Raw genomic sequence first — 13,036 nt, 5'->3', positions numbered from 1 at the left:
TAAGTAATTGGCTTTGTCACACCATTATAAGTGTCAAAATCAGGGCTGACCACAAAATGTGCAAGCTAGAGTCTATGCATGTCTTTGCTGCATCATCCTGTTTTTTCAGTTTTAGAGTTTTAATTTTTAAATCTAAGAAACTGTTCCCAATATATAGGGTAGGGTCTCTAGGCCTGGCCGGTGATCAGGGCCATCTGTGGGGTGACCGGTGGGCAGGGCAATTGGGGGCCCCCACTGGCATCACCATGGTTGGTGACCTGGTGCCGCCCACTGGTCAGTCCTGACCCCTGATCACCGCTGCTGGTTGCCTCCCTCTCAGGGGGGGTGCAGATGCTCAACGCAGGTCAGGGGAAGCTCCTGCATTGAGCGTCTGGCCCCTTGTGGTTAGTGCACCTCATAGCAATGGATCATTCTGCCGTTCGGTTGATTTACATATTAGGGTTTTATTATATAGGATAAATTCTGCCATAAAAAAAATAAGGAAACCCTGCCATTTGCAACAATATAGATGGACCTTGAGGGCATGATGCTAAGTGAAATAAGACAGAGAAAGACAAATACTATATGATCTCATATGTGGAATCTTAAAAAAATATCACAGGGGAATTATTTTTATTGATAACCTGAGTTCAAGATTTCTCTCTTTGGGTGGACCCTGAACTTTATCTCTATCCCCTGCTCCACTAGAAGGCTATGGATATCACCCCTATCCTAAGGCAAATGCTTTCAAGGTAAAAAAAAAAAAACAAACAAAACAAAAACAAACAAAAAAAAAACCTGCCTTTTGTGCTTCACTTACCGTTAAGAACTCACAATTTTACTTTGGGTTTGGCCTCTCCATACCAATCTACCAACTTGCCGACATTTTGATGCATTTGAGAAGATGTTTGTCATTTTCTACCCAGAGTTTTCAGCTGCTTAATGAGAGAGGTTCCAGGTTCATCATAGCAGGAAACAGTAGTCAGGGTTGAATGCTATTAAATTCACACACACACACACATATTTGTACTGCTAATAAAATGTTCTGAATTTAGTTCCACATTTAGTATCACTTATATATCTGATGGAAATGAGTAGGTAATAAATTTACTTTCCAGGATCCATAATTGCAACTCTTTGTCCCCACCAGTAACTACAAGCAGTTTTTCATTATGGAAAGGAATTATGATTGAATAATCCGAATTAGCCTGGGCAAGAAAACTACAGCTGCCTTAAATGAAATGTTTGAGTTATGAGCCATGTGCCACTTTGGTTTATCTGTAGCCAGAATGTTCAGGATCCTTGTTCAGTTAACCACGTTGCTGGGGAGGCCTGGCTGCCCTGCCTGAGCGCTGCCTGGTGATGAGTAAGGGATCCGTGACACACAAGTTCAGACCTTGCAACTCTGTTTTGTTGTTTGAACTTTCTTCTCCGTTGTAGCTAGGGATCCGTCGTGGAATTTAAACACTTGTGTGGTAACTCCATTCCTTCAGCCATTGTGTTTCTTAAGCTCTAGCTAATGAACTTTTAACACTGGCTCCACGTGAAGCAAGACCTAGAAAACGGCAGCAACCAACATTACTGGTTTGTGTGTTTTTTCTTCACTAAAATGTATAATTTATGACTTCAGGCAAGTAGATGATGCTCTTGCCTGTATAGTCCAACGGCTCCCCCAAAAGCAGCCTTCATACTATGTACAAAAAATAAAATAAAAAATTAACCAAATTGCACCTAAGAACACTCAAATTAAGAAGTGACTCTCATTTCAAAAGACACACCTATTGTAACAGAAACTTCAAAATGCGTGCCTGCTGTAAAACTCAGGAACGTTGCCTAAAATAGAGGAACCAAAATTACATATTTGAAAAGGCGAGAGCTGCCAAACGCACCGGTAAAGTATACTTTGTCTCACGTGGCCTTTTCTTTCAAGCCAACAGTCCGGTTGCTCAGGGAGATCCTCCAGATAATGTCCCAGAGCGTGTTTCTCAGACCCGTATGATTAGGCACACACTGGGCTTGCTAAAGACAAGTTTTGACTTTAAATCTCTCAGCTTCATTTTGCTTCTCCACACGTTGTTTTGAAGCCAAAGCCAGGTGACTGAAAGAAAGCAGAATGAATTTCTTCTCCAAGTCATAAACCAGTTCTGAAGGTAATTCTGGAGGAGGAAAACGCAAACACAGTTTGAACAATGACATGATAATTTGACATAAAATGTCTCTGCCACTCCCCTGAAGAATTACTCTTTACTCAATGTGTGCATTGATTGCTAATGTTGTATATCGGAGTCTTATCACTTTGCAAAATTATATTAGCTTTTTGTCTCTTCTTTTCTCAGCCTGTGGTTATATTATACAGAGCAATTGTATACTTCTGTTTTGGTGACAGAGAGGAATGTGAATACGTAATGTTGTTTGTCAAGTACAAGTGAGGAAAAATTGTGAAATCAGAAGTTTCCTTTCACGTCCTCAACCATACCAAAATCCTTACCTCATTTCTGCTTTTATAAAAATTGCAACAACTTTTTCAAGAAATATAGCTATACTGTGGACTGAAAGTTGAAATATTTCAGGTATTGTCTTTACTTTGCAGTAAGACAAACTGTGGCTTCATCGGCTCTAGAATCAAAGAACAAAGTATGTGTACTTTTTATTTTTTAGATTTTAGGAAGATTTTTCTGGGCCCAAATTGAATTTTTTTTTTTTTTTTGAAGAACCAATTGTCCAGACCACGCATTGAAGTTCTGACACATTATGCTGTTTTCATATGAATGGCAAGAAAGTTACTAAAAGTGACTCCCATCCTTGCTAATACCTTGGACCCTAATGCTCCAAGCATACACTCCATTTCAGTTCTTATCCTTGTACTTTATTTAATTCATTTGCCATAGGTAATCCTCTACTCTGTCAATCCACCTTCATGGGTTTAAATCCAATTCATTTTTCAAGAATACTTATATGCAGCCCTGCATGGAGCTTTCCCTAATTCCCCACCAAGTCACAGCTAATCTCTCTTCTCTGCCTTGCAGCCCTTTCTTCCTCTCAGTTAGAGCAGTTGTTCTGTTTCCTCTTCCCTCAGTTTCCCTGCACTCTCTCCCGTTAGGAGGCAGCTTTTGGAGGTCAGAGATTCAGTCGCATTCATATTTTTTCTTCCTGATAAATACTTGACGAATAATCATTCTGGTTGATAATGAAACCTAAGTTTTCAGAGTTTACTTTTGTTTTATAAACACTGTGTGACCCATCTTCCTAAAAAATATATATTAGAAGATTAAGATTTGAATACCCTTCCCTAAAATAATGGTATTAAAATACACAATTATGTCAAATTACCTAGCACCTGCCACATCACCAGGTAAAACACTGTGCTCACCTGAAGACTTTAACTTTTAACCATGTCAATTTACAGTGAAAAGTTTTGGAGTTTTTGGTTGGTTTCTGTTTGTTTGTTTTGATTTAGTTTGGTTTGGGGTTTTTTTAAATCAGAATTTCTTGTGTAGCTGTTAAATTTTGGTCTCATACATTCCAAAGTTTGAAAATTTCACTTTATGATGACATGAAGACATGGTTTCATTGTCTTGGGAAGTTTATACAAAATCTCCAGACCACAAAATTGGCCACGTAAATCTTTATGAACAACGGTTATAACCAAATTGCTTTCTGAAACTAAGTGTGCCAAAACTCAGGCAAAGATAGAAATCAGGCAAGCGATGTATAAACCAATGTGGGGTGTTTTCCCTCTGATATTGCTTCAATGTGCTTTAAATCATAACTTAGTGACACCTCATTTCCTAAAAGTAACTAAAGTTTTCTGAATTTTTATTGTTGCAATAAATTTTCTTGAGAATTTTACTTTCTGGTTACATATTATTTTTTCAGTACCTGAACCATACATACTTTAAGATATTTGAGAGCAAAAATAATTTGTGCATGAACATTACCCAACAAGCTATAATTTCAAAAATTAATATTTAGTTACTAATTTTATCTCATCTCTACTTTAGTCTCCACCAATTTTCATCACGTTACTTGTTGAATGAAAATCCTAAAGCTTAAAAAATATCCATACATTCTTCAATAAATAGGTCAGTTATATCAAAGGCTTTTTAAACACTCAAGCATAGAATATTCACTGCATTTTATGTGTATGACTATGACATTAGCACACAGAAACCTTTAAGAGTGTCTTCTCATTAATCTGTCTTGGCTGCGTCTAATCAAATTACGCTTTTCAGGATAGTGTGGCCTTCTCTGAAACTCTTTCTAGCACGCACCTCTTCACGATTTTGTTACACTTCATTGCCAGCAGACTGACTCGCTTTCAAGAACAGTATTCGTAATTTTCTAGGAAATACAGTTTCTTTACTCACAGAGCAACAGTAAGCCAAAACTACCAACATTGTTTAAATTAAAATCATCTTAATGAATAGTGCTCAAATGCTGCACATGGCCCAATGCATCATCTCTGTCTTAGAGTAGCAGAAAGTGAAGATACTAAGTGAGATTTATTTTCCCTCCAAATGTATCAGACAAGAAATGAAAATGCTATAGAGTCTTAGCTTTTGTCTTGAACATCTGAAGTCCTCTTCGCTACTGAGTTTTACTTAGAATGAGGTCTTTAATCCAAGGATCTCTTCTCCTTTTGAAACCAGTTAATTAAAACAATAGTCACCTTATGGAACTTTCATATTTGGGTAAAATGAGAACAAAGGAATTAAACAACTTTCACAATGTGACATAAGCAGGCATGTTCGGAGCTAGAAGTGCAGATGTGCATCCATTCCTCAGCCCCTGCTTCCCTGTTTCTCTTAAGAGCTGAAATATGTGCCATCATGGTTAATGTTTTGACAGATTTTATCATAAACCTTGCTGTTGTAAACTTGCCTTGAGCCAAAATTTAACATGTAGTAAGCTCAAAAACAGTTTTTACTGTTAGTGACGAGAAAAGGAAATAAATCAATTATGTTCCTTTGAATGATAAGAGTATAGAGTTTAACTCTTTAAAAGCTGCACACTACTTGAAATTTGGAAGAAATTCTTATCTTGTATGTACGAGGCCTCTCAACTGTCAGTAAAACATACATAAACACTTTTGTGAGTATTACAAGGAAGAATGTACCAAAGGAAATGTTATGGGGCTTAAATATGCTCATTAAATTTTATAACCAAAATGTTATCCTTCTTTTTTTAAATAATAAAGCCCTTTGCCTTAGTATATGGAGTCAAAAATTTAAGCCCTCAACATGTGATTGATTCAAAACTATGGAGTAGCCACTTTGTTTCCAAATAATTTGTCAGCAGGCTCTTCAGTTAGGCCCTATTTTGATGGTGGTTGTCATCTACTATTTTATCACTACTTAGAATATTTCATTAACACACTCCTAGCCCTGGCCAGTGGCTCTGTCAGTTGGAGTGTCCTCTCATACACCAAAAAGATGTGGGTTGGATTCCTGGTCAGGGTACATATCCAAGTGGCTGTTTCAATCGCTGGTCGGGGAGCATTCGGGAGGCAACCAGTCGATGTTTATCTCTCTCCCCCCACCCCCCGCCCTTCCTCTTTCTCTAAAATCAATAAAAACATATCCTGGGGTAAGAATTTTTTTAAAAAAATACTCCCAATCACTGCTATTCCTAACAAACAGCCTGCAGATTCAGATTTTTTTCCTTCTAATATATTTTCAATGACCATGACCAATAATATTTACCCATAAATGCATTTACACACGGGCTCAACCATAGCACATCAGCGAAGAAAAAAAGAGTTGTTACCCAGTTCTTTATTCTAGAATAAATCAAATCAACAAATATTTATTGAATGTCTACTATGTGCAAATAGCCCTGGACTTTTAAAAGCCATCCAACTTTTCACATTGAAAAATCAAAGCATTATCATTTCAAGCATTGCAGAAGCTGCCTCCATGTCCTTTAGGAGAGAAAGCCTGTGAGGACCCTACTGTTACATGGGATAAAGGAAGACAAGGAAGAGAAAGTTCATTCACAGGCTGAAAGAAGAAAAAGAATAACCTAAAGTAGCCCCACCGATGGATTGCATCAAGTATGTATGTGTGTGTATGTATATATGTGTGCATGAGTGTATAGTATGTATGTGTGCATACATTTTATATACCCATATACACACACACACAAAAAGAATGAATGTTTTTGAGAAAAATAGATTGCTATGGTGATTAGAATGGACATTTATATTTGAATCCAGAGGTTTGCTTTTAAAAGGGGCTTCCTAGTTCAGCTAGTGTTAAGTCCTATGGTATCATGAAACCAAAATAAGTCATGTATAACAGAAAGATACTCAACTTGGCACCCCAAGTTCTAAAACATAAGTTGCTCTAAAGTGTATAATCTTATTAATCATAAATAATAGGAGCTGCTTAAAAGTTCATTTTAAAGATTCTAATTGTTATTAGAAACTAAATAAACACTACCAATAAGAAACAAAACTTGTATACTTCAGTATACTATATTATAGAACACTATTTTATTATACTATATTATTTTTTACTGTATATAATGCTATATAATACCATAGTATTGTGCTATCATAGTCTACATATTTCATTTTTTAATCTGTAAAAGATAAAATAACATACTACCTACCACATCAAGTAATTAAATGTGTTTTCTTAGTGAGATATAAAAGGGAGGCTGGGGCTAATTTCCAGCTTTACCAAATAAAATTAATCTTGGCTACTTGGCATAAAAAGTAGGCATTGGTTGGCCATTGAAGATATTGTCATTGACAGTCTCCTGTAAGATGTCTGGTATCAATTTTAAAATATTTGTTTAGGAGGAGTAATTTTTAATATCAATTTTTGCCTCTTAATGGGTAGGTTAAGTTTAATTTCTAATGAAAAACAAAGCAGACCCTTTAAATAACTTTTTTAAGCAGTAGCTTTTGTCTTTCCTGAAATGCTTAAAATTAATTTCTCAATTTTTGTGTGTGGGGGAAAAAAACTGCTACAGATCTGTTATTCAAACTTTATACCTCTGCTGTGAAATTGTTGGTTATTAAGATCACAAATATCTTCTTAATTATTTACTTATAATTTATTTTCAAAGAATACCCTAGTTCCTCTGTAGTAAATTTTGAATTTCTTCTCAGCAACAGTCTTCCTCTTCTTCACAAAGCCATACTATTGGCCTTTGTAAATAGAGTAAGCACTTGCAATGTGTGACTACATTGGTTTGATGTCTTTCATTTATTTTCTTGATATATTGCAGTGAATGTTTTTGGATATAGTCTAAATAAAATTTCACTTGGCTGAGCCAGATCTAATGCTTCTGTTCATGAAGAAATATCATCTTTAGAGTTGTTTCAAATTTTCATTTCATCTTTCCCCTTTTTTGGCCAGAATTCCCAGTGCTGAGACCCTCTCACCTAGGACCTAGCCTGGATTCACCTGCCCCCTTGTGGTGTTCCTCTCTGAATAGTTAATTGATTCCTGAATTTTGATTTTGTTATTATATAGCCTAAGAAGAGAAATCTCATTACTCTTGTCCAGCAGTTTAAGGCTTGAAAATTTTATTCTGTTAGCCACTGACTAACATAAAAAGATGGATGGGTGTGTGTGTGTGTGTGTGTGTGTGTGTGTGTGTGTGTGTGTGTGTTTTAATTTATTTCAGAGCACAGGAAGGAAATTAGTTCTATAAAGAAATAAGTATCTTGGAATAAATAATGATGTTTTATCTAGAATCAATATTAGTGATCTGCAGATTGATAAGCCGAAGAAATGTTTAGGAAAGTCTCATAAACTTAAAATCAAGTTTCTTCTATGTCAGTGTGTCCTTTTTTAGTCAGTGGAGGAGGAGGGGTGAATGCTATTCTGTTTTATTTAAAATTTAAATATACTTTCTACTTCCTTCCTTTCATAAGAATTAATCCATAAATATAAAAAAATAAAATAAACTATATATTCTGCGTGGTCGGATACGTCTGACACGATGTATACAAACAGGTTTTTATTTCCCTCTCTTCCAAAAGGAACTCCCTCACCTGCCGCAGGACTAACTTGCATCTTCAGGTGGAGCCCATAGGATTTGCATATGGAAAAGGAATGTATATGTTCAATGAGCTTATTACCTGGCCACCAATTCAGGGACATTTCGCAAGAATAAGGAATTAAGAATTTGGCCTCTAGTCAATAAAGATACAAGAAAGAAAAAAGGGGAGAAAGCACTATTTATATAAATAATTTTTTTCTGAGAAAGAAGAGGTAGATGAATAAATTATTAACTGATTCTAAGTAAAATTTTAAAGATAGTTTTTCTAACTGTAAAGTAAATATTTCTAGGGGAAAGGATATCTCTTTCTATGCTGTTCCACCTCCCATCCCTACCTTCCCCCAAAGCCGGATTTGATTGAATAATAGTGATCCTCTGTGGCATCTTAAATATCACGCCACCTCACTCGAGGGCTAGAAGAAGAAAAAGCAGCATGCAGGCTTTCCTAAGGCTATTTGTAGCCCAACTCCCAAATTTCAGGTACCTACCGTGCCTTTGCAGCTTCTCACACATTTGTAACAGTTGACCTACTAACAGGCTCCCAGAAACACAGGTTCAAATTTTGGCAGGCTTACCTCACCTCTTTGTCCTTCCAAAGTAAATAATGCTAAACTGTGTTCACAGTGAGGAAGGGAGAGCCATTCCAATGAGACTTTAAAACCAAGACCCTTTCTTGCCCCTACCAAGTTACTGCCATCTTCGCCAAAGGAATAAAGCTTTGTCAGTGTGCCCCTGGCATAATTTCCTCAGCCTGGATTAAACACAGGTGACTGGGAGTCTACCTTATCTCCACAGGGCATTAGTCACTCTATAAAAGTGAAATTTATTATGAAATGCTTTGTTTGTGTTAACATATATCTGCTCTGGGAAGTTGGAAACAAAGGCATGTCCTTTAAGACTCCATATGGGGAAAACATCCTCCTGTGGAATTTAACCTTAATTTGAACCAAGATCTGTGAAAGAAAAGCACTTTAGTGTATTGTTCCCTTGCTCCACCCGTCTATCCCCTTATCTAAATGGGGTTACTGTTGCTTCGTGTTGTTTAACTCTTCTCCTTCCAAACCTTGCTTTCCTGAGTTAAAAATTTATCGTAGAAGGGAAGTGTATTTTAAAAATGTGGCAAACAATTATGCTTTGCTTTTAAGGATACGTGGTTTTGTGCAATATATGAATTCTGATATCTTTAAAATTAAATAAGTGTAGTCAGGTTATACTCATATATCTTATTGTTAATTTTGTTAATTTCTTTTATCTTTATTAACTAGAGTTCTGATTCTTAATTCCTTAACAAATGATACATTGTAAAGAATATTGTATTTCTTAAAAATTATATTTCTTAAAAATTGTTTCTAAGATTCTCTTCCTAGCAAACATTGTCATGTATGCATAGTTTATACTTTATTAGAAGTAAAATAATTAAAAGAAACTTTTACATTAGGAATGTTGATGAGGTATGTTTGAAAATCCAATTTCGACCTCCCCCCCTTCAGTCTGTTGCAATCTTTATGTCTTTAATGTACCTGAATCTATAGATGTACCACACTTTTTTAAAAAAAAGAAAACCAAACCCCCATTGCTGCCACTCCATCATAACAGACCAAGGAAACTATTTCCAAAAATAATTTTTAAATTGACATTTAAAAAACACTGTTTATATGAGTGCTTATATTTTCTTTAATAGCATCTACTAACAAACTTGTAATTTGTTAGATGATTTTTCTTCATTGACTTTTGTTACATTAAGGAAAATAATCACAAACTAAATTTTAATATAAGCTTAGATATTCATTTATTCTAAAATAATATGTATGAACATCATTTTAAATAGATATGTCTTCAACTCCTCTACTCAATAACACCTTCAGCATTATTAAATTGAACATTTCTTAGCAAAACAAAACAAAACACCATAGCAATACATTTACAGATTCCTTCGGTCACATATTTCATTATCTCATAGTATATTTCATTTAAGCTATAATGTTTAAGTTAGCTTGATAAAAATGTTTTGTAGAAATCTGGGATATATGCATAATACGTTTAGGATATTAGGACATTTCTTAAAGGTAATATCAAATCAGGGCATCATTGCTCTCCTCCTCAGCCCCACCTATACTTGGTACTGCACTAACCAATCTTCATGTGAAAATCACTGAAGCTTAGTTCTATCACTTGTGAACACTTGTCAAAGAAAAGAATGAAAAGTGTGAACTTTGTAGATAATGGGAAGAAACAATTGGGCAAAAACTGAAAGAAAGGAGCAACGGTAATTCCAAACTATCACATATACGGATTCTGGTAATTCTCAAAGTATTTGTAAAATTGGATAAAAGAGGGTAGGAGTGTGTGTGTGTGTGTGTGTGTGTGTGTGTGTGTGTGTGTGTTTATAAAAATGAAGACAATAGCCCTATCTAGTTTGGCTCAGTGGCTAGAGCGTCAGCCTGTGGACTGAATGGTCCTGGGTTCGATTCTGGGCAAAGGGTTGCAGGCTGGATGCCCAATAGGGGGCTTGCAGGAGGCTGCTGATCAATGATTCTCTCTCATCATTGATGTTTCTATCTTCCTCTCCCTCTGTACCATCTATAACATCTCCCTCTATGGGAACATCTTCATAGACAATGAGCTATAGTACTAGACAAAACTGTGTTAGGTAAAATTTTTTAAAATAAATTATAACATAAATTCTATGGAAGGTATTTATTTATATTAATTCTTATATTTGAATCTTCAGCACTAACTAGAACATATGAGCATAAGAAACACTTAGAAATTTTTAGCTAAATCAAAATAGTCCTTGCCCAGTGAAATCACAACACAGTAGAGTCACAAGAAGTGCGGAGAATGGCCTATGGCAATGTGTGAGGGTTAGGGGACAAGTGAATCAGCTGTAAAATATCTACATGTTATTAATATACTAATCATTTAATGACTTACAATATTTACCCTACAAGTGAAGGTGAAAGTAGTGTTCTCAGAGGAAATGTTTCTATTCTGATATATTTGGAAGTCTTCAGTATTTTTTCTAAAAGTGTATCTATATGAGAGAATTGAAAGGGATAATAGAGGGGGTTTATTGTTGTATTTCTCAATAATTTAGACAACACCATACCAGGTGCCAGAGATATAAAGTTGAATAAGACACAGCATCTGCTCTCATGAAAATTACAGTCCAGAGGGAAGATATAATTGTAGATCATTATAATACAGTGTGATAGGTACTATAACAGAATTGGGCTCAGAATGCTTTAGCAGAATAGGTAAAAGGGTATCTTGCCCTTTCTCTAAGATTAAGGAAGGCTTCCCAGAGGAGATGGAGTTTGAGCTAACTGCCACTGGGATTGGCAATTAAGGAGTCCATGGTGGTTTCAATGAAAGCAATTTCTACTGCAATGAGAGGAAAAAAATCCAGATTGCAGGGAATTAAGAAGTGAATGAAAAATGTAGAAATGGAGAGAGTCAATATAGACTACTTTCCCCAGGAAATTGTCTGCTAACTCTTCTTACTTGCTACCTCCGGAAAAAAATAAGGAATATCACATTGCATAGCATAAGTAAGTCTAATGATAGTAATGGATTTTTTCTAAGTGCTAGTGAATAAATTGCATTCCACTTGTACAAGCTCAATAACATGAATCCTTTCAGCAAGAGCTTTAGCACCTGAAGGAGAGTTATATCTACACCTTTGCATTATAAATATCTTTGATGCTGAATTCTTCTATTTTCCCTTCTTATTCGGGAGCTCCACAGTCTCAGTTGCCAAGTGCACCACAATGAAACTTTCTCTTTCCTTTCACTCTCATCTTATTCATAATTCTCTCTGTACTTCTAACAGTATATACTCAAGTGATTCAAATATTTTATTATCCATGCCTTATCTTTCTAATGCTAAGTATTACCTACTGAATAAATTCCAAACTCCTTAGAACATGCAAGACCATCCAGATTTTTGTTCCAACCTACTTTATCAGCTTTTTCTTCCTGTAGCTTCCTCTTTCATGCCTCAACTCTACTTTTCCCTCTATGCACCCTGAACTTCCTGGCTTCCATTTCCTGCTACTGTTGCCTCCACCTGCAATTTCATATCTAGATGTATCTGACATTCATGGTTTTACTCAGTTGTCACATTCTGCATACAAACTTTTCTTGACCTTTCTACATACAACTTTTTTCTCAACTCAGTATTTATATGTGCCTCTCTGAGCCCTCCATTCATTAATTTATTTATTCATTCATTCATTCAACAAACCTTTATTGAGTACTAACTATGTGCCAGAAACTGAAATCGCCATTTTCTACTTTTTTCCCATAATTGAATAACTGTTTTGTCTCATCACTCCTATCAGATTATAAATTCTTAGAGATCAAAAATCATCTAATATAACTCTAGAAGTATCTTTTATGTTTTACATAGATAATTATTCAACAAATGTGTTTATTATGTTAATGAATAAATTAATTTCAAATGATGAGTTGTCTTTGAAATTCATTAAGACAAAGCTAGCAGCCAAATCTTTTAGCCTCCTTGCCATGAAGTTCCCTCTTACAATTATCTGCAAGAATATTTGTCACTGTCTCAGCTTAATTGTCTGAAAATAGATTTTAAAAGTAAATAAATGGTATTTGACTTCATTGTATTTATTCTTTTAAACTTTTTCCTGTTTCAGCTCCATCAGTTCCACTGAAAGATTCCACAAGTTACAGTATTAACCAAATCCTTCCATTGACCCCCATTACTGCCTCGCTTAGCTGGTAATCATATTTCAATGTCCTTCTTAAAGGGGTCACTCAACTCTAGTCATTTCCTTCTTTCAATCCATCCTACACGAGTTAGCTTTGAATATAAATTCAGGTTATTTTCCTTTTTAAATATTTCTTTAAACATTATAAAACTATTTAATACTAACACACTTCCTTTCCAACTTCGTGCTACTTTCCAACAATCTTTAGCTTAAAATGTTCTTCACCTCCAGAACATTCTACCTCTTCACTGCCAACAGCAGAATTTACTGTCACTCCAGCTATTGAGAATGCAGCTTAAAAT

This window comes from Myotis myotis, unplaced genomic scaffold (genome assembly GCF_014108235.1).
Source record: "Myotis myotis isolate mMyoMyo1 unplaced genomic scaffold, mMyoMyo1.p scaffold_m19_p_1, whole genome shotgun sequence".
Taxonomy (NCBI): domain Eukaryota; kingdom Metazoa; phylum Chordata; class Mammalia; order Chiroptera; family Vespertilionidae; genus Myotis; species Myotis myotis.
The sequence above is the reverse complement of the archived record's forward strand: the minus strand, read 5'-3'. Positions refer to the sequence as shown.